The sequence below is a fragment of the Ranitomeya imitator genome, chromosome 1 (genome assembly GCF_032444005.1).
Source record: "Ranitomeya imitator isolate aRanImi1 chromosome 1, aRanImi1.pri, whole genome shotgun sequence".
In the NCBI taxonomy this organism is placed as follows: domain Eukaryota; kingdom Metazoa; phylum Chordata; class Amphibia; order Anura; family Dendrobatidae; genus Ranitomeya; species Ranitomeya imitator.
In genome coordinates this window covers 282323712-282346714 of record NC_091282.1, presented here as the reverse complement: position 1 = coordinate 282346714, position 23003 = coordinate 282323712, and the positions used below count along the sequence as shown (strand labels likewise).

General features: G+C 48.9%; 1 protein-coding gene across 1 annotated transcript in view; it reads left to right on the top strand.

Moving 5' to 3' along the window:
• Positions 1 to 23003, top strand: part of GALNT9 (polypeptide N-acetylgalactosaminyltransferase 9) — a 773980-nt gene that overhangs the window by 692140 nt on the left and 58837 nt on the right. The gene's annotated exons all lie outside the window — the stretch shown is intronic.

Genomic DNA, 23003 nt, shown 5'->3' with positions numbered 1-23003 from the left:
GGCTAAAAATAAGCCCCAGTTTTGGACACAGGTGACCATGCGCATGACGCCAGCCCATCAGGAAGATTGTCGATTTCTGGTGTTGCATAATTTGCATGATGCTATCGTGCTGGGTTTTCCGTGGTTACAGGTACATAATCCTGTTTTGGATTGGAAGTCCATGTCTGTGACTAGTTGGGGTTGTCAGGGGGTTCATAATGAGGTTCCTCTGATGTCTATCGCCCCTTCTTCCTCTTCTGAAATTCCGGAGTTAATGTCTGATTTTCAGGATGTATTCGATGAGCCCAAGTCCAGTTTCCTTCCACCGCACAGGGACTGCGATTGTGCTATTGACTTGATTCCAGGCTGTAAGTTTCCTAAGGGCCAACTTTTCAACCTGTCTGTACCTGAAGATGCCGCCATGCGGAGCTATATTAAGGAGAAAGGGCATATTCGGCCATCTTCTTCACCGTTGGGAGCGGGGTTCTTTTTTGTTGCTAAAAAAGATGGTTCCTTAAGACCCTGTATTGATTATCGCCTCTTGAATAAGATTACGGTCAAGTTTCAATACCCGTTACCTTTGCTTTCCGATTTGTTTGCTAGGATTAAGGGATCTAGTTGGTTTACTAAGATTGACCTTCGGGGGGCTAATAATCTTGTTCGTATTAAGCAGGGTGATGAATGGAAAACTGCATTTAACACACCCGAAGGCCATTTTGAATACCTTGTGATGCCATTCGGACTCTCTAATGCTCCATCTGTTTTTCAGTCCTTCATGCATGATATCTTCCGTAATTATCTTGATAAATTCTTGATTGTATATTTGGACGATATTTTGATTTTTTCCGATGATTGGGAGTCTCATGTGCAGCAGGTCAGGATGGTATTTCAGATCCTTCGTGACAATGCCTTGTTTGTGAAAGGGTCTAAGTGTCTTTTTGTGGTGCAGAAGGTCTCTTTGGGCTTTATTTTTTCTCCCTCGTCTATAGAGATGGATCCGGTTAAGGTTCAGGCCATTCATGATTGGATTCAGCCCACATCCGTGAAGAACCTTCAGAAATTTTTGGGTTTTGCTAATTTTTATCGCCGTTTCATTGCTAATTTTTCCAGCGTGGTTAAACCCTTGACTGATTTGACGAAGAAGGGTGCTGATGTGGCGAATTGTTCCCCTGCGGCTGTCTCTGCCTTTCAGGAACTTAAACATCGTTTTACTTCTGCTCCAGTATTGCGTCAACCGGATGTTTCTCTTCCGTTTCAGGTTGAGGTTGACGCTTCTGAGATTGGGGCAGGGGCTGTTTTGTCTCAGAGGGATCCTGTTGGTTCCTTAATGAAACCTTGTGCCTTCTTTTCCCGTAAGTTTTCGCCTGCTGAACGCAATTATGATGTCGGCAATCAGGAGTTGTTGGCTATGAAGTGGGCGTTTGAGGAGTGGCGACATTGGCTTGAGAGTGCTAAGCATCGTATTGTGGTCTTGACCGATCATAAGAATCTGATTTACCTCGAGTCTGCCAAACGGTTGAATCCTAGACAGGCTCGATGGTCCTTGTTTTTTTCTCGTTTTGATTTCGTGGTCTCGTACCTTCCGGGTTCTAAGAATATTAAGGCTGATGCCCTCTCTAGGAGTTTTTTGCCTGATTCTCCTGAGGTCTTGGAACTGGTCGGTATTCTGAAAGAAGGGGTGGTCCTTTCTGCCATTTCTCCTGATTTACGACGGGTTCTTCAGGAATTTCAGGCTGACAAACCTGACCGTTGTCCTGTGGGGAAACTGTTTGTTCCTGACAGATGGACTAGTAGAGTGATTTCTGAGGTTCACTGTTCCGTGTTGGCTGGTCATCCTGGCATTTTTGGTACCAGAGACTTGGTTGGTAGGTCCTTTTGGTGGCCTTCTTTGTCACGTGATGTGCGTTCTTTTGTGCAGTCCTGTGGGACTTGTGCGCGGGACAAGCCTTGTTGCCTTGTTGCTCCCGTGCTAGTGGATTGCTTTTGCCTTTGCCGGTCCCTGAGAGGCCCTGGACGCATATTTCTATGGATTTTATTTCCGATCTTCCTGTTTCCCAGAGGATGTCAGTTATCTGGGTTGTTTGTGACCGATTCTCTAAGATGGTTCATTTGGTCCCTTTGCCTAAATTGCCTTCTTCTACTGATTTGGTTCCATTGTTTTTTCAGCATGTGGTCCGTTTGCATGGTATTCCGGAGAATATTGTGTCCAACAGAGGTTCCCAGTTTGTTTCTAGGTTTTGGCGGGCCTTTTGTGCCAAGCTGGGCATTGATTTGTCTTTTTCTTCTGCATTTCATCCTCAGACAAACGGCCAGACCGAGCGAACTAATCAGACTTTGGAGACTTATTTGCGATGCTTTGTGTCTGCTGATCAGGATGATTGGGTGGCTTTTTTGCCATTGGCCGAGTTTGCCCTTAAGGTACCGTCACACATAGCGACGCTGCAGCGATACCGACAACGATCCGGATCGCTGCAGCGTCGCTGTTTGGTCGCTGGAGAGCTGTCACACAGACAGCTCTCCAGCGACCAACGATGCCGAGGTCCCCGGTAACCAGGGTAAACATCGGGTAACTAAGCGCAGGGCCGCGCTTAGTAACCCGATGTTTACCCTGGTTACCATACTAAAAAGTAAAAAAACAAACGCTACATACTTACCTACCGCTGTCTGTCCTCGGCGCTCTGCTTCTCTGGTCTGGCTGTGAGCTCCGGGCAGCCAGAAAGCAGAGCGGTGACGTCACCGCTCTGCTTTCCGGCTGACCGACGCTCACAGCCAGAGCAGGAGGAGAGCAGAGCACAGCGCTGGAGGACAGACGGCTGTAGGTAAGTATGTACTGTTTGTTTTTTTACTTTTAGGATGGTAACCAGGGTAAACATCGGGTTACTAAGCGCGGCCCTGCGCTTAGTTACCCGATGTTTACCCTGGTTACCAGCAAAGACATCGCTGAATCGGTGTCACACACGCCGATTCAGCGATGTCTACGGGGAGTCCAGCGACGAAATAAAGTTCTGGACTTTCTTCCCCGACCAGCGATCTCCCAGCAGGGGCCTGATCGCTGCTGCCTGTCACACTGGACGATATCGCTAGCGAGGACGCTGCAACGTCACGGATCGCTAGCGATATCGTCTAGTGTGACAGTACCTTTAATAATCGGGCTAGTTCGGCTACTTTGGTTTCGCCTTTCTTTTGTAATTTTGGTTTTCATCCTCGTTTTTCTTCTGGGCAGGTTGAGCCTTCTGACTGTCCTGGTGTGGATTCTGTGGTTGACAGGTTGCAGCAGATTTGGGCTCATGTGATGGACAATTTGGTGTTGTCTCAGGAGGAGGCTCAACGTTTTGCTAACCGTCGTCGGTGTGTTGGTTCCCGGCTTCGGGTTGGGGATCTGGTTTGGTTGTCTTCCCATCATGTTCCTATGAAGGTTTCTTCTCCTAAGTTTAAGCCTCGGTTTATCGGTCCTTATAGGATTTCTGAGATTATTAATCCGGTGTCTTTTCGTCTGGTGCTTCCGGCCTCTTTTGCTATCCATAATGTCTTCCATAGATCTTTATTGCAGAATATATGTGGAGCCCGTTGTTCCCTCTGTTTATCCTCCAGCCCCTGTGTTGGTTGATGGGGACTTGGAATATGTTGTTGAGAAGATTTTGGATTCCCGTTTTTCGAGGCGGAAGCTTCAGTATCTTGTCAAATGGAAAGGTTATGGCCAGGAGGATAATTCTTGGGTTTTTGCCTCTGATGTCCATGCCGCTGATTTGGTTTGTGCCTTTCATCTGGCTCATCCTGATCGGCCTGGGGGCTCTGGTGAGGGTTCGGTGACCCCTCCTCAAGGGGGAATACTGTTGTGAATTCTGCTTTTGGGCTCCCTCCGATGGTTGTAGATGGTAATGCAGTTGTCTCTGTGCTGCAGTCTTGGACAGGTGTATCCGCTAATTGCAATTCTGACTGGGCTATTTAGCTTTGCAGGACTCTTTAGTCCTGGCCAGTTGTCAATGTTTCTTTGGAAGTGTTGGATCTCTGCCTGGCCTCTCCTGCTTATCTGCCAGTTCAGCAAAGATAAGTGTCTGTTTCTTTTTCTGAAGCACACTTACTGTGTGCTTATTTTCAGTGCTGATCTTTTGTTTCTATTTGTCCAGCTAAGGGTACCGTCACACACTGCCATTTCGATCGCTACGACGGTACAATTTGTGACGTTCCAGCGATATCGTTACGATATCGCTGTGTCTGACACGCAGCAGCAATCAGGGATCCTGCTGAGAATCGTACGTCGTAGCAGATCGTTTAGAACTTTCTTTCGTCGCTGGATCTCCCGCTGTCATCGCTAGATCGGTGTGTGTGACACCGATCTAGCGATGCGTTCGCTTGTAACCAGGGTAAACATCGGGTTACTAAGCGCAGGGCCGCGCTTAGTAACCCGATGTTTACCCTGGTTACAAGCGTAAAACTAAAAAAAAAAAAACAGCACATACTTACATTCTGGTGTCCGTCAGGTCCCTTGCCGTCTGCTTCCCGCACTCACTGACTGCCGGCCATAAAGTGAAAGCAGAGCACAGCGGTGACGTCACCGCTGTGCTGTGCTTTCACTTTCACTTTACGGCCGGCAGTCAGTGAGTGCGGGAAGCAGACGGCAAGGGACCTGACGGACACCGGAATGTAAGTATATGCTGTTTGTTTTTTTTTACGCTGGTAACCAGGGTAAACATCGGGTTACTAAGCGCGGTCCTGCGCTTAGTAACCCGATGTTTACCCTGGTTACCAGGGGACCTCGGCATCGTTGGTCGCTGGAGAGCTGTCTGTGTGACAGCTCCCCAGCGACCACACTACGATTTACCTACGATCACGGCCAGGTCATATCGCTTGTCGTGATCGTAGGTAAATCGTATAGTGTGACGGTACCCTTAGACTGTGTCAGTTGTTTTTCTCAGTCTGGTTGGATTCTCTGGAGTTGCAGATATACTTTCCACATCTTACTTAGGTGGTGGAGTTTTGTATTTTCTGCTGTGGATATTTTTGTTGTATTTTTATGCTGACCGCTTAGTATCCTGTCCTGTCCTTTTCTATTTAGCTAGAAGTGCCTCCTTTGCTAAGCCTGTTTTCTGCCTGCGTGTGTCTTTTCCTCTCCAACTCACAGTCATGATTTGTGGGTGGCTGCCTATCCTTTGGGGGTCTACTCTGAGGCAAGATAGTTTTCCTATTTCCATCTTTAGGGATATTTAGTTCTCCGGCTGTGTCGAGGTGTCTAGGTTTTGTTAGGCACACCCCACGGCTACTTCTAGTTGCGGTGATAAGATCAGGGTTTGCGGTCAGTATAGTTACCACCTACTCCAGTGAAGGTTTTCATGCCACTCCAAGGCCACCTAATCATAACAGACCCTGTGCCAGTGCCGTCGCCCAAGAGTGGGCGTACCCACCTGTCCAGGCAAATGGCACTCGCACAAGTGCTTACGCCATGGCCCTGTTGGGGGAGTCAGCCCATTTAGGGAGGTATAAAAATGGTGGGCATTCAGCAGCTGCAAATGGCGGAATTAGAGAAGTCAGTAAGAGGAGGCCAAAAGCAAGACATTTTTCAGGCAAGATGTGTCCGCAGGAGAAGGTGAAGCAAAATAATTTGAAATCCATGATTGGTTCATTTTAATGAAGGTTAGATCATCAACATTCTGGGTAGCCAGACATGTCCTTTTTTCGGTCAGTATTGAACCAGCAGCACTGAAGACTCTTTCTGATAGCACACTAGAAGCAGGGCAAGCGAGTTCCTGTAATGCATATTCTGCCAATTTAAGCCAGGTGTCTATTTTAGATGCCCAGTAATCAAAGGGGAATTACCTGTGAGGGAGAACATCGATAAGGGAGGAAAAGTAGTTTGTAACCATACTGGACAAATGCTGTATCCCGTCACTTTGAATCGATGATTTGTGCACCTCTATCACCTCTGCCATGTTGCCCCATATGGCTTGTGTGAGAACCATCACCGCCGCTGTGTGCTGGGAATGCCTGAACCAAACGGTATACAAGAGTTGCTTGTTTGGTAGCCATTATTTGCTCAAGTTTCTCATGTGGCGTGATATTTTTTAATTTTCCTTTATATCGTGGATCAAGAAAGCAGGCCAACCAGTAATTGTCATCGGTCATCATTTTGATAATGCGGGGGTCCCTTTTTAGAATACGCACGGCATACTCAGCCATGTGGGCCAATGTTCCAGGTGTCAATTCACTGCTTATGCTGGGTTGAGAAGCACTTTCTTGCAAATCAACATCACTTGTGTCCCGCAAAAACCCTGTACCTGACCTTGCAACGCCACCAGTTTCTATTGCCCCCTGAGAAGCATCCTCCTCCCATAAATATTCATCCCCATCAACATTCTCCTCCTCCTCTTCATCCACCATCTTGTCCAGGAGAGTTCCCTGAGCAGACAATGGCTGACTGTCATCAAGGCTTCCCTCCTCCTCAGCTGCAGACGCCAGCTCCTTAATGTGCCTCAAACTTTGCATCAGCAGACGCATTAGTGGGATGCTCATGCTTATGATGGCATTATCTGCACTTACCAGCCATGTGCATTCCTCAAAACACTGAAGGACTTGACAGTGGTCTTGGAGCTTCGACCACTGCACACCAGACAACTCCATGTCTGCCATCCAACTGCCTGCCCGTGTATGTGTATCCTCCCACAAATTAATTACAGCACACCTCTGTTCGCACAGCCTCTGAACCATGTGCAGTGTGGAGTCCCACCTTGTTGCAACGTCGATTATTAGGCGGTGCTGGGGAAGATTCAGCGATCGCTGATGGTTCAGCATACGGCTGGAGTGTACGGGCGACCGGCGGTTGTGCGAGCAAAGTCTTCGCACCTTCAGGAGCAGGGCTGGTAACTCCGGATAACTTTTGAGGAAGCACTACACCACCAGGTTTAAGGTGTGAGCCAGGCAAGGTATGTGTTCAAGTTCTGAAAGGGCTATGGCAGCCATAAAATTCCTTCTGTTATCACTGACTACCTTGCCTGCCTCAAGATGTACACTGCCCAGCCATGACTGAGTTTGTTGCTGCAAGAACTCGGCCAGTACTTCTGCGGTGTGACTGTTGTCGCCCAAACACTTCATTTGTAGCACAGCCTGCTGACGCTTACCACTAGCTGTTCGATAATAGGACACCTCGTGTGCAACACTGGCAGCTGCGGATGGAGTGGTCGTGCGACTGCACTCTGTGAATGAGCTTTCGCTTCTGGAGGAGGAGGAGGGGTGGCGAATGCCTACAGCCCACTGTTTCCTAGACCGTGGGCTAGGCAGAACTGTCCCACTATGGCGGTCCCCTGTTGACCCTGCATCCGCCACTTTATCCCAGTGTGCCATGATGGACACATAACGTCCCTGGCCATGCCTACTGGTCCATGCATCTGTTGTGGGGTGCACCTTTCTACTGACTGGTTGCCTCAGTGCATGGACAATGCAGTCTTTTACATGCTGGTGGAGGGCCGGGATGGCTTTTCTCACAAAGAAGTGTCGACTGGGTAGGTCATAGCGTGGTACTGCGTAGGCCATCAGGGCTTTGAAAGCTTGCTTTCAACCAACCGGTAGGGTATCATCTCTAACAAGATTAGTCTAGCAATGTGGGCGTTCAAGCCCTGTGTATGTGGATGACAGGATGAGTACTTTCTTTTCCTACCGAGAGTCTCTTGTAGGGTGGGCTGGACTGGAGAGGTGCATATGGTGGAACTAGTGGTGGTGGACATGGCGGATTGAGACAGGGTTGGTGATGGTATTCTCGATGTTGGCCTACATACAGTGATTCCTACCAATAACCTTGTGATTCCCTGACTGCTTTGGCCTTGCGACGATACCTACACATTTGCTGCTGGTGGTGTCCTAACCGGTGGGCTTACAGTGAGGGAAGCAATGTAGCGTTGCTGACTACCTTCATTCTGATCAGGTGCACCAATGGTACGGGACGTTTGGTAGTTAGTCCAGGCTTGCAAGTGCTTGCTGGTTAAATGTCTAAGCATGCACGTTGTATTTAAATTTTGAAGATTCTTCCCTCTGCTAAAGGTCTTTGAGCATTTCTTACAGATAACTTTTGACTGATCATTCGGATCTTGGTTAAAAACTTGCCACACTGCACTCTTCCTACTATGGAATACCTTTTCAGGCATTGCACGCTGTGCTACTTTCACCGGATGGCCATGCTGTCCTAAAACTGTTTTTGTTTTTGACAAATGTTTTTGGCCTGATACAGGCCTGCCAGATGACAGCTGTTGCAATGTAGATGGCTGCTGCGGATCATCCTCCTCCGCTTCTGAGCTACTGGCAGTGGCACCCTCTTCCCCCAATGGCTGCCAATCTGGGTCAACAACTGAGTCATCTACCACCTCCTCTTCAATGTCATGTGCACCTTCCTCTGTGTCACCGTGTAAGGTGCTATAGCATTCTGGACGGGGCACCATAGACTCATCAGGGTCAGATTCTGGCTCAGTACACTGCGAGGGCAATGTAGTGATCTGAGTCAATGGAACAACATTATAATCTAGCTGTGGCTGTGCATCAGTGCACTCCATGTCTAATTCATCTTGTAATGGACAGTTAACAATTTCCCATTCTAACCCAGGCACGGTATGTGTAAAGAGCTCCATGGAGTAACCTGTAGTGTCGCCTGATGCATCCTTCACTTTTGGTTTGGGTGAAGGACACAAGGAAACTTCTTGTTCCTGACCGGGAGCATCCACTGACGACTCGCTGCTTTTATATTTGGAACTTTCTGAAGAGGAGGCGAAAGAGCTTAAGGCTGAGTCAGCAAGGAAAGCCAAAACTTTTTCTTGCTGCTCCAGCTTTAAAAGCCATTTTCCTACTCCCAGATAAGGGAGCCTTCGAGGCCTTGTGTAGCCAGACAATGACGCTGGCTCAGCACCTCCAGCCTTAGGTGCTATTGTGCTTTTGCCACTACCACCAGATACACCACCACCACCACCATCAGTACCAGCTCGCAACCACCGCCCACGGCCTCTTCCACCAGACTTCCTCATTTTTTGGGAAATCTAACCAAAATAACAACTGTTATATGGTTCTGTAAAACAAGGTAGACAGTGTATATAAACGTGTTGAGATTTTAAATCTCCCTTTTTTTGGGGGGGGAGTGTTATGAAAGGCAATTCAGAATCACAATGGACATGGAGGTCAGAGCACATACAGTGAACTGACAATAACCCAAAATAATAGAACGAGCTCTGAGACGTGGGAACTCTGCAGACCGCAATCCTTAAGCCTATCAAACCACACTAAAGGTAGCCGTGGAGCGCTCCTGACCAGAACCTAGGCGCCTCGTCACAGCCTGAGAAACTAGCTAATCCTGAAGATAGAAAAATAAGCCTACCTTGCCTCAGAGAAATTCCCCAAAGGAAAAGGCAGCCCCCCACATATAATGACTGTGAGTAAGATGAAAACACAAACATAGAGATGAAAAAGATTTAGCAAAGTGAGGCCCGACTAGCTGAACAGAACGAGGATAGGGAAGATAACTTTGCGGTCAGCACAAAAACCTATAAAAAACCACGCAGAGGGGACAAAAAGACCCTCCGCACCGACTAACGGTACGGAGGTGGTCCCTCTGCATCTCAGAGCTTCCAGCAGGCGAGAAAAACCAATAAAGCAAGCTGGACAGAAAAATAGCAACAAAATAACATAAGCAAAACTTAGCTTTGCAGAGCAGCAGGCCACAGGAATGATCCAGGGAAAAAACAAGTCCCACACTGAAACATTGACAGGAAGCATAGATCAAAGCATCAGGTGGAGTTAAGTAGAGAAGAAGCTAACGAGCTCACCAGATCACCTGAGGGAGGAAACTCAGAAGCTGCAGTACCACTTTCCTCCACAAACGGAAGATCCCAGAGAGAATCAGCCGAAGTACCACTTGTGACCACAGGAGTGAACTCTGCCACAGAATTCACAACAGGGGAGACTGAACAAAAAATCAGGCCCTGTCCAAAAAACAACACAATGTAAGTGGCTGAAAGTGGCTGGCTGATATACGACAAACTAATAGGACTGAAATATATCCACTTTGTCATAATTTGAATCTCACTATTTTTTGGGGGAGACTAAACCAAACCTCAGATCCTGTGCATAAAACAACACAATGTAAGTGGCAGAGAGTAGCTGGCTGATATACCACAAACTAACAGGACTGAAATATATCCACTTTGTGATAATTTGAATCTCACTTTTTTTTTGGGGGGGTGGGGGACTAAACCAAACCTCAGGCGCTGTGCATAAAACAACACAATGTAAGTGGCAGAAAGTGGCTGGCTGATATACCACAAACTAACAGGACTGAAATATATCCACTTTGTGATAATTTGATTCTCACTTTTTTGGGGGGAGACTAAACCAGACCTCAGGCCCTGTGCATAAAACAACACAATGTAAGTGGCAGAAAGTGGCTGGCTGATATACCACATACTAACAGGACTGCAGTATATCCACTTTGTGATAATTTGAATCTCACTTTTTTTGGGGGGGAGACTAAACCAAACCTCAGGCCCTGTGCATAAAACAACACAATGTAAGTGGCAGAAAGTGGCTGGAAGATATATGAAAAAATGCAAGGTCTGCAGTACAATTTCAATCTCCCTACAATGACAATGACAATCTCCCCACACTCTGCATCCTCCTTCATTGGCTGAAAAATGGTGCTGAAAGCGTCATATGAAACGCAACTTTGGCGCAAAGATTATGGCCGATCCCACACTAGGATTGGGTCGGGTTTCATGAAACCTGACTTTGCCGAAAGTCGGCGATTTTTGAATTTGTCCGATCCGTTTCGCTCAACCCTACTCAACATGTGCATATACCCTTATCGGTATTATACTGCTCACATATAGACTATTCTGAGGTCTGAAGTACTTATCGTTGGTATATAACCCTCAAAATACTTGTTAAAAAATGAAGCAGTTTTATATTGCTCAATAGGGTTGAGCGAAACGGGTCGGTCATTTTCATAAGTCGCCGACTTTTGGCAAAGTCGGGTTTCATGAAACCCGACCCGATCCCTGTGTGGGGTCGGCCATGCGGTACTCGACTTTCGCGCCAAAGTCGCGTTTCAATGACGTGAAAAGCGCCATTTCTCAGCCAATGAAGGTGGACGCAGAGTGTGGGCAGCGTGATGACATAGGTCTCAGTCCCCACCATCTTAGAGAAGGGCATTGCAGTGATTGGCTTGCTTTCTGCGGCGTCACAAGGGCTATAAAGGGGCGTTCCCGCCGACCGCCATCTTACTGCTGCTGATCTGAGCATAGGGAGAGGTTGCTGCCGCTTCGTCAGAAGCAGGGATAGCGTTAGGCAGGGTACATTAACCCCCAAACCGCTTGTGCTGTAGCGATTTCCACTGTCCAACACCACCTTTTGTTTGCAGGGACAGTGGAGGCTACATTTTTTTTCCTCAGCGCTGTAGCTCATTGGGCTGCCCTAGAAGGCTCCCTGATAGCTGCACTGCTGTTTGTACACCGCTGTGCAAACCAACTGCTTTTTTCAAAGCACAAATCCTGTTGTTCCTTCCTTTCTGCACAGCTATCTTGTTTGTTTGTCCACACTTTTGACTTTTTTGTGCAGCAGTCCACTCCTTGTTATTGCTGCCTGCCATACTTTGCTGAGATTACTGCAGGGAGATAGTAATTGTACGACAGTCCCTTTTTTTTTTTTGTTTCGTTATATCTCTTCAAGCCACTTTCTGCCACAGAAAATATACTCTGATACTGTACAGTGGCCCAGATTTATTCACTAGTCTCCCTGAAGAAAAAAAAAAAAAAAAGGGTGCAGATTAAAATTGGCAAATCTGTATCAGTGACAGTCCTGTGTGTGGCATCTGTGTCTCATTTTCTGGCACAGAAAACAGACAGTCTAACAGTATGTTAGGACTGGCGGAACGCACCAAGTACAAGATGAAATGGAACTAGGTGCGTTCGCAGTCCGAGGTCCACCGTGCAGGTAAAAACCCTGCTGCTAGTAAGACAGACTATATGGCGGTACTACAAGTATACACGCACGGGTTAACTACACCCTGCGTGAAGGAAGCGATCCTGTTGCGTCACAGGACCGTGGTACCGCACATAGACTGCGAGCAAGTAGTCAGCGAACTCAACCCCAACTAAGATTGAAGTCCGATTAGACACTTGCTGGCACTAGGGTTGAGCGAAACGGGTCGAAATTGTTCAAAAGTCGCCGACTTTTGGCAAGGTCGGGTTTCATGAAAGCCGACCCGACCCCAGTGGGGGGTCGGCCATGAAGTCGGCGATCTTTTGAATCTGGAATCGGAATTCCGATCCCGATTCCCGATATGTTTAAGATATCGAGAATTGGTATCGGAATTCAGATTAAAGTGTAAAATATAGAATTAAAATAAAAAATATTGCAATACTTACCCTCTGACGCGCCCTGGTACTAACCGGCAGCCTTCCTCCTTCGAATCTGCGCTTCTAGGACCTTGCCGTGACATCGCGGTGACGTCGCGGCTTGTGATTGGCCGCGCGGCCGCCCATGTGACCGCTCGCGCGGCCAATCACAAGCCGCGACGTCACCCGCGACGTCACCGAAGGTCCTGGAAGGGCTGATTCTTAGGAAGGAAGGCTGTCGGAAGGAAGCAGGGCGCTTCCGAGGGTGAGTATATACCTAATAGGAATATACTCACCCTCGGAAGCGCCCTGCTTCCTTCCGACAGCCTTCCTTCCTAAGAATCAGCCCTTCCAGGACCTTCGGTGACGTCGCGGGTGACGTCGCGGCTTGTGATTGGCCGCGCGAGCGGTCACATGGGCGGCCGCGCGGCCAATCACAAGCCGCGACGTCACCCGCGACGTCACCGAAGGTCCTGGAAGGCTGATTCTAAGGAAGGAAGGTTCCCGGTTAGTACCAGGGCGCGTCAGAGGGTAAGTATAAGGATATTTTTTATTTTAATTCTATATTTTACACTTAAATATGGATCCCAGGGCCTGAAGGAGAGTTTCCGCTCCTTCAGACCCTGGGAACCATGGAAACCCAATGCACTGCATTGGGTTTCGAGTTTCGGCCGACCCCGACCCCGACTTTTTTATAGGATCGGCCGATTTCACTCGACCCGACTTTTCCAAAAGTCGGGTTTCGTGAAACCCGACCCGATCCTATAAAAGTGAAGGTCGCTCAACCCTAGCTGGCACAACACCGCAACTGGGTGTGTAAGGAAACTAAATAAGAATATAAAGGCACAAGAGTGCGTGCGGTGCCGCACAGACGGACGCCACTAACCACCCAGGCTTGGGTCAGGAAAGCGCAGAGCAAGCGCACGGCGCCATACAGGCGGACACAGCAACTGGTAGCTGTAATGTGTGTTATGTGCTGTTGGATAAGTCGGGCGCTAGATAGCAAACATACACCTTCTGCGAACAGACATTCAAAAGGGAGTGTTATTTAAAGAGCGACTTTCACTCACAACACACACACATATTTACAAGACAATACTAGCGCATGGCCGTGCGGTCATGCGCAGTTTATGTAGCTGCAGCACAGGAAACAGCTACAGAAGTTTTGCCCTTTCAGGACCTGCCAAAAGGACCAATGGGATGTGCTGCAGTTCCTGAGCATGTGACCCTCGATCTCCAACAGGAGATCTTGCCCTGGGCATGCTCAGTGTGTGCAAATAAGGACTTAGATCCAGAAACGTCCACTCGCCGCTGTCCAGCACTGGCTTCAATGGCAGAAGCAGGAAAAGCAGCAGTAACTCTTCGCACAGAGTCAGACTGAGCGAGACGCTGGGATCGACGTCCCTGCTGAGCAGACTCCACTGCGGCTGGAGGAGAATGGGAGACCGCAGCGGAGACGGATCGAGATTCCCCCTGTGCAGCAGAGGAAACTCGGCTCCTAACATTACCCCCCCTCCTAGGGGCCCCCCCTCCTTGGGCCTCGCTACGTTCGAAGGCAGCAATGAGCTGCGGGGCCCGAATGTGCTCAACAGGCTCCCAGGACCTGTCCTCGGGGCCATAACCCTTCCAGTCTACCAAATAAAAATTTTTCCCATGTACCACCTTGCACCCCAAAATAGCGTTCACCTCATAATCGTCCGTAGACGAACCCGATGTCCCAGCAGATGACTCGGAGAACCGGGACATACAGGTCCTTCTCAAAAAATTAGCATATAGTGTTAAATTTCATTATTTACCATAATGTAATGATTACAATTAAACTTTCATATATTATAGATTCATTATCCACCAACTGAAATTTGTCAGGTCTTTTATTGTTTTAATACTGATGATTTTGGCATACAACTCCTGATAACCCAAAAAACCTGAAATTTAGCACTATATGCTAATTTTTTGAGAAGGACCTGTATACACGGGTTTCAAGAGGGACACATGAAAGGTGTCGGTGATACCCAGGCGTGGCGGAAGGGCCAAACGATAGACCACAGGATTAACCTGCTCGAGGACCTTGAATAGGCCCAAGTAGCGAGGAGCAAATTTAGTGGACTCAACTCGCAGCCTGATGTTACGGGCGGAGAGCCACACCAAGTCGCCAGGAGCAAAGGTCGGAGCGGGGCGCCGATGAGCATCGGCGGAGGACCTCATTCTCTCCTTAGAGGCCCGAATGGCATCCTGAGTGCGGTCCCAAATATCCCGTGCCTCCACAGCCCAGTCTGCCACCCTGGAGTCGGCGGAAGACACGGGCATAGGCACAGGTATCCGTGGATGCTGACCATAGTTGAGGAGGAATGGGGTTTGTCCAGTGGAGTCGGCTACGGCGTTGTTCAGTGCAAACTCTGCCCATGATAGCAAGGATGCCCAGTCATCCTGCCAAGGTTTGGTTGGCCCTCTCTACCAACCCATTCGTCTCGAGATGATATGCGGAAGAGAGATTTAACTCAATGCTGCGAAGACGACAAAGCTCTCTCCAGAACCGAGACGCAAACTGGGGACCCCGGTCACTGACAATTTTGTCTGGCATGCCGTGTAGGCGGAAGATGTGTCTTATGAACAACGCTGCCAAGGCCCGTGCAGAAGGTAACCGTGGGAGCAGCACCAAATGCACCATTTTCGAGAAATGATTGGAAATAACCCAAATGACGGTACAGCCGCGAGACTTGGGCAAACCCACTACAAAGTCCATCCCGACCATCTCCCAGGGCCTGTCTGCCACCGGCAAGGGATAGAGTAACCCAGATGTCCGTTGTCGAGGAGACTTATTTTTGGCGCATGAGACACACGCCAGAATGTAATCTCTGACATCTCAGACCATATGCGGCCACCAGTACGTCCTCACCAGTAACTCAGATGTCCTCTTTGTCCCAAAGTGTCTACCCACCCTGGACGAATGAGCCCAAGAGAGAACCTCCGGTCGCAAATTAATGGGCACAAAAGTCTTGCCTGGAGGCACAGACTCTAGCGAAACCGGTGCTACGGTTCTCAGGCTCTTGGAAGGGACAATAAGCCGAGGCTCCTCTTCCTCCTCCTCAGTTGACATAAGGGAGCGAGAGAGAGCGTCAGCACGGATATTCTTCTCCCCGGCGAGATAATGAAGGGAAAAGTGGAACCGGGAGAAGAACAGGGACCATCTGGCCTGGCGAGAATTTAGCCGCTGGGCTGTCTGCAAATAGACCAAATTTTTGTGGTCCGTGTAAACTTGGAAGGGAAACCGCGCACCCTCCAGAAGGTGTCTCCACTCCGAAAAGGCCAACTTCATTGCTAGCAACTCCCTGTCCCTGATGGAGTAGTTTCTCTCCGCTGGCGTGAAGGTCTTAGAGAAGAAGAAGCATGGATGCTTCCGACCTTGAGCATCCTTTTGATAGAGGACTGCTCCAGCACCAACGGACGAGGCATCCACCTCCATTAGAAATGGCTTATCCACATCGGGACGATGTAAGATGGGAGCGCTAGCAAAGTGGGACTTAATAGAAGTGAAGGCCTTGGAGACCTCTTCCGACCACAATTTGGGATTCGCTCCCTTCTTGGTGAGGGCTACCAAGGGAGCTACCAGAGTTGAGAAGTGGGGAATGAACTGGCGGTAATAGTTTATGAACCCCATAAAGCGCTGCACCGCTTTAAGAGAATGGGGCTCTTGCCAGTCCATCACAGCCTGTAGTTTGGCAGGATCCATAGCCAATCCCTGGACGGAGATGATATAGCCCAGGAAAGGTAAAGACTCCTGCTCATACATACACTTCTCCAACTTTGCATAAAGAGAGTTTGCCCGTAGGAGGTCGAAGACTCTGCCAACATCTCTCCGGTGGGAGTCAATATCTGGAGAAAAGATGAGAATATCATCCAGATAGACTACAACTGAGGCGGAAAGCATATCCCGGAAGATGTCGTTGACAAAGTCTTGGAAAACGGCTGGGGCATTACAGAGCCCGAAGGGCATTTCCAGATACTCATAGTGCCCATCTCTGGTGTTAAACGCCGTTTTCCATTCGTCCCCCTCACGGATGCGAATCAGGTTGTAAGCACCCCGCAGATCTAGTTTAGTAAACACCCTTGCTCCCCGAAGCCTATCGAAAAGCTCAGATATCAAGGGCAAAGGATACTTGTTCTTAACGGTGATGGCGTTAAGACCCCTGTAGTCTATGCATGGACGTAGTTCCCCATTCTTCTTCTGCACGAAAAAGAACCCTGCCCCAGCAGGTGACACCGACTTCCTGATGAACCCTCTTGCCAGATTCTCTTGAATGTACTGAGACATTGCCTCCGTCTCCGGGAGAGATAATGGATAGACTCGACCCCGGGGAGGCTCAGCACCAGGCAAGAGATCAATAGGACAGTCATAGGGGCGATGGGGCGGAAGGGTCTCCGCCGCCTTTTTGGAGAACACGTCTGCATACGACCAATATTGCTTGGGGAGAGAGGATAGATCTGCGGGTACCTCTGTAGTAGCAACCTGAACGCACTCTCGGTGACACCTACCCCCACAAGATTCACCCCATCCCAGAATTCTGCCTGAGGACCACTCGATGTGAGGAGAGTGGTACCATAGCCAAGGTATCCCCAACAGGACTTCATCAATTCCCTCAGGAAAGATGAGCAGAGATATAATCTCCTGATGGGATGGCGACACGGAAAGGGTAAAAGGGATGGTCTGATGTGTTATCTGTGAGGGCAGTGTCGACCCATTCACCACTCGTACCGTTACTGGTTGAGGTAGCATAACCAGGGGTATTGCGTGACGTTGGGCGAAGGCAGAAGACATAAAATTGCCCTCCGCCCCAGAATCCACGCAGAGCTCTACCGAGTGGGAGGATGAGCCTAATGTTATTGTCCCCTTAAAGGACAATTTGGAGGCAAACGTCGCCTTGTCTAGTGTACCTCCACCTACTACCACTAGACGCTGACGTTTCCTCGACCGCTGGGGACATCTGGTGGCAAGATGTCCTGACTGCTGGCACACATGACAAACCTGGAGTGCACGAGCGGTCCGGGACTTAGATCCTGCTCGTGACACTACCATAGGCTCATGGGACTCAGGAGCCTGGACTGGAGATTCCAAAGGTTTGGCGAAGGTGGGAGTCAGCCGAAACCTCTGTCTACACTGGGCTCGCTCTAACCTCCGCTCATGAAAACGGAGGTCAATACGAGTGGATAGAATTATTAAGGGCGTCCTTAACGTGGTAAGCCAGCCCCCTCCAAAATATAGGAATGAGGGCTTTATCCGACCACTCCAGCTCAGATGCTAGGGTGCGGAAGTGTACGGCAAAATGGCTGACCAAGGACGAGCCCTGAGTCAATGTCAACAGTTGGAGCGCCATATCATGGGTGACACGAGGTCCTAAAAAGATCTGTTTCAGAGTGCTCAGGAATAACGGAGCACTCTGTACCACATGATCGCCACGCTCCCACAGCGGCGTAGCCCACTGCAACGCCCTGTCCGACAGGAGAGACACGATAAACCCCACCTTTGCCCGCTCTCTAGGGAAACGAGAGGCCAGAAGCTCGAGATGGATAGAGCACTGACTCACGAAACCCCTACAAGACTTACTGTCACCAGAAAATTTCTCTGGTAGCGGGAGGCGAGATAGAGTCAGAACAGGGGTGGCAGTGGACAAGGTAGCTGCAGCCACGCTAGCAGCCTGAACAGCGACAGCAGTGACATCCACAGCTGAGGTTGAACGCTCTAGAGCCGCCAACCTTCCCTCCAGCTGCTGGATGTACCGCTGTAAACGCTGATCGCCCGCCATTTACTAGCCAGACCTTGGCGCTAGTATTATGTTAGGACTGGCGGAACGCACCAAGTACAAGATGAAATGGAACTAGGTGCGTTCGCAGTCCGAGGTCCACCGTGCAGGTAAAAACCCTGCTGCTAGTAAGACGGACTATATGGCGGTACTACAAGTATACACGTACGGGTTAACTACACCCTGCGTGAAGGAAGCGATCCTGTTGCGTCACAGGACCGCGGTACCGCACATAGAGTGCGAGTAAGTAGTCAGCGAACTCAACCCCAACTAGGATTGAAGTCCGATTAGACACTTGCTGGCACAACACCGCAACTGGGTGTGTAAGGAAACTAAATAAGAATATAAAGGCACAAGAGTGCGTGCGGTGCCGCACAGACGGACGCCACTAACCACCCAGGCTTGGGTCAGGAAAGCGCAGAGCAAGCGCACGGCGCCGTACAGGCGGACACAGCAACTGGTAGCTGTAATGTGTGTTACGTGCTGTTGGATAAGTCGGGCGCTAGATAGCAAACATACACCTTCCGCGAACAGACATTCAATAGGGAGGGTTATTTAAAGAGCGACTTTCACTCATGACACACACACATATTTACAAGACAATACTAGCGCATGGCCGTGCGGTCATGCGCAGTTTATATAGCTGCAGCACAGGAAACAGCTACAGAAGTTTTGCCCTTTCAGGACCTGCCAAAAGGACCAATGGGATGTGCTGCAGTACCTGAGCATGTGACCCTCGATCTCCAACAGGAGATCTTGCCCTGGGCATGCTCAGTGTGTGCAAATAAGGACTTAGATCCAGAAACGTCCACTCGCCGCGGCCCAGCACTGGCTTCAATGGCAGAAGCAGGAAAAGCAGCAGTAACTCTTCGCACAGAGTCAGACTGAGCGAGACGCTGGGATCGACGTCCCTGCTGAGCAGACTCCACTGCGGCTGGAGGAGAATGGGAGACCGCAGCGGAGACGGATCGAGATTTCCCCTGTGCAGCAGAGGAAACTCGACTCCTAACACAGTAGGCCTGATTTCTTGCCAATTCTCCCATAAATAAAAAAAAAATAGTGGGAGATTAAGATTGGCAATTTTGCCTCAGTGCCAGTGCTGTGTGTGGCATATGTCTCTAATTTTGTGCCACATTAAACCTAGTGTGTAATACTGGGCCATATTTCTTTTAAATTCTCCCTGAAAAAAAAATAGTGGGAGATTAAGATTGGCATTTCTGCTTCAGTGCCACTCCTGTGTGTGCCACCTGTCTCCTGTCTCAAATTTTGTGTCACATTAAACCTAGTGTGTAATACTGGGCCAGATTTCTGTTAAATTCTCCCTGAAAAAAAAAATAGTGGGAGATTAAGATTGGCATTTCTGCTTCAGTGCCACTCCTGTGTGTGCCACCTGTCTCAAATTTTGTGCCACATTAAACCTAGTGTGTAATACTGGGCCAGATTTCTTTTAAATTCTCCCTGAAAAAATAAAAATAGTGGGAGATTAAGATTGGCAATTCTGCCTCATTGCCAGTGCTGTGTGTGCCACCTGTCTCAAATTTTGTGCCACATTAAACCTAGTGTGTAATACTGGGCCAGATTTCTTTTAAATTCTCCCTGAAAAAATAAATAGTGGGAGATTAAGATTGGCAGTTCTGCTTCAGTGCCAGTTCTGTGTGTGTCACCTGTCTCAAATTTTGTGCCACATTAAACCTAGTGTGTAATACTGGGCCAGATTTCTTTTAAATTCTCCCTGAAAAAAAATAGTGGGAGATTAAGATTGGCATTTCTGATTCAGTGCCACTCCTGTGTGTGCCACCTGTCTCAAATTTTGTGCCACATTAAACCTAGTGTGTAATACAGGGCCAGATTTCTTTTAAATTCTCCCTGAAAAAAAAAATAGTGGGAGATTAAGATTGGCATTTCTGCTTCAGTGCCACTCCTGTGTGTGCCACCTGTCTCAAATTTTTTGCCACATTATACCTAGTGTGTAATACTGTGCCAGATTTCTTTTAAATTCTCCCTGAAAAAAAATAGTGGGAGATTAAGATTGGCATTTCTGCTTCAGTGCCACTCCTGTGTGTGCCACCTGTCTCAAATTTTGTGCCACATTAAACCTAGTGTGTAATACTGGGCCAGATTACTTTTAAATTCTCCCTGAAAAAAAAATAGTGGGAGATTAAGATTGGCATTTCTGCTTCAGTGCCAGTCCTGTGTGTGCCACCTGTCTCAAATTTTGTGCCACATTAAACCTAGTGTGTAACACTGGGCCAGATTTCTTTTCAATTCTCCCTGTCCTGTTAGTGGCATATCTGTCTGCCACTGAAGCTGTGTACTGTTATACATTGGGCCTGATTTTCCCTGCAGTATCACCCACCTATAAAGGGATATATAAATCCAACAGAAGTTTGAGTTCACCTTGTAACTGGTTTTACAGTAACAAATACCGTTAGTTTGGTTACGTTTTTCAAACAATGAGGAAGTCTGGTGGAAGAGGTCGTGGCCGTGGGCCAGCGTCGGACTGGAGTAGTTTGGGCCCACCAGAGAAAATCATTCTAAGGGCCCACCATGCTTAAGGGGTACCAGCTGCAGAGCCTTCCCTTTTTCACTTTATCCTGCATAAAAAAAATGGTCCGTCGGGCAGAGAAAACGTTCAGAGGAACGTTTTTTCTGCACGTCGGAAAATCGGTCAGCGACGAATCCTGCGCTGTCCGTCACTGGCTACAATGGAAGCCTATGGGCGCAGGATGCGTCGATGCCTGTGAAAAGCAGGAATCCAGCGACGGGTCCCATCTTTTCAAAGAGAGCATGCGTGGAAGAATTTCCCGTCAGGGAAATTCTCTCTCGCTCGCTCTCTCTCTCTTTTTACTATTGATGCTGCCTATGTAGCATCAATAGTAACAAGATATAATATTAAAAATAGTTTAAAAATCGCAGTATTTTCACCTATCGGCGTTCCCGCGCAGCGTCACCAATGCTCCCGGCAGCAAGCGTTCCTAGTAATACATTGCGACGTCTCGCAAGATTTCGCAGTGTATTACTAGGAACGCTAGCTACCAAGTGCATCGCTGCGCGGGAACGCCAGTGAGAACACTGCGATTTTTTCATTTTTTTTACCTGGTTTGTGTTGTGTATGCGTTTTCGCAGCGGAAAACCGCTGCGAAGATGCATACACAAAAGGTGCACATAGCCTCGACTGGCCCGTCAGAAAGACGGGCCCAGTGCACACGTTTTCCACAATCTGCACAGGATCCGTCATTTCAACGTCTTGATGGATCCTGTGCAGATTTTGAAGATGGAAGTGTGAAAGTAGCCTTAGTTTCCATCTAGTTAAGCACCCTTACCGGCAGCAGATAATTTTATGTAAAACCTAGAACAATGATATTCTATAAGCACAGAAAGATTTTATTATTTAGACATGTGCCACATACACACAATAGACACGACACATACACACCAGTCACACGCTAGACACAGGATACATACATGTGACACACACACCAGTCACACGCTAGCCACATGACACACTCACGCACCATACATACACCAGTCACACACTAGACACAGGATTAGAGATGAGCAGACCCCTAGATGTTCGGGTCCGGCCGAACAGTTAAAAATGAGTCCAGGTTCGGGTACCAGAACAGTACCTGGACCCTATTTATTTGAATGGGGGGCCAATACATCCAGTGTTTACCACTCTGTCAGATGCAAGACAGACCAGCAAACACTGCTTCTGATCGGCAGTAAAATCATTACCGCCAGTCAGACAGCTGATGTTCACACGCTGTTAAATGATGCGAGCCCACAGCTGTGATTGGAGGTATAAAGTTTACCTCCGGTCACTGGCGTCGGCTAACCTCATCGAGGTTATGGCAAGTCACTGAGGCTATGTTCTCAGCCAGGCCCCTGAACTGTGGTGACCTTGGTGAGATCCCCACTAGCGCAGTGAGAAAGTCCCACAATGCAGAGGCGGTGAACTCACCAATGGGCTTTTTCTCACTCCCCCCTCTTCTCCACACAGCCCCGGATCACCTCTTTTTCCACAAAGCTCATCATCCCCCCTTTTCCACACAGCCCCCTCATCACCTCCCCTTTTCCACAAAGCTCATCATCCCTCCTTTTCCACACAGCCCCCTCATCCCTCCTTTTCCACACAGCCCCTCATCATCCATCCTTCTCCACACAGCCCCCTCATCATCCCTCCTTTTCCACACAGCCCCTCATCATCCCTCCTTCTCCACACAGCCCCCTCATCATACCTCTTTCTCCACACAGCCCCCTCATCATCCCTCCTTCTCCACACATCCCTCTCATCATACCTCCTTCTCCACACAGCCCCCTCATCATCTCTCCTTCTCCACACAGCCCCCTCATCATCCCTCCTTCTCCACAGCCCCCTCATCATACCTCTTTCTCCACACAGCCCCCTCATCATCCCTCCTTCTCCACACATCCCCCTCATCATCCCTCCTTCTCCACACAGCCCCCTCATCATCCCTCCTTCTCCACACAGCCCCCTCATCATCCCTCCTTCTCTACAGAGCCCCCTCATCGTCCCTCCTTTTCCACACAGCCCCTCATCATCCCTCCTTCTCCACACAGCCCCCTCATCATCCCTCCTTCTCCACACATCCCCCTCATCATCCCTCCTTCTCCACACAGCCCCTCATCATCCCTCCTTCTCCACACAGCCTCCTCATCATCCCTCCTTCTCCACACAGCCCCCTCATCATCCCTCCTTCTCCACACAGCCCCCTCATCATCCCTCCTTCTCCACACATCCCCCTCATCATCCCTCCTTCTCCACACAGCCCCCTCATCATCCCTCCTTCTCCACACAGCTCCTCATCATCCCTCCTTCTGCACACACCCTCCTCATCATCCC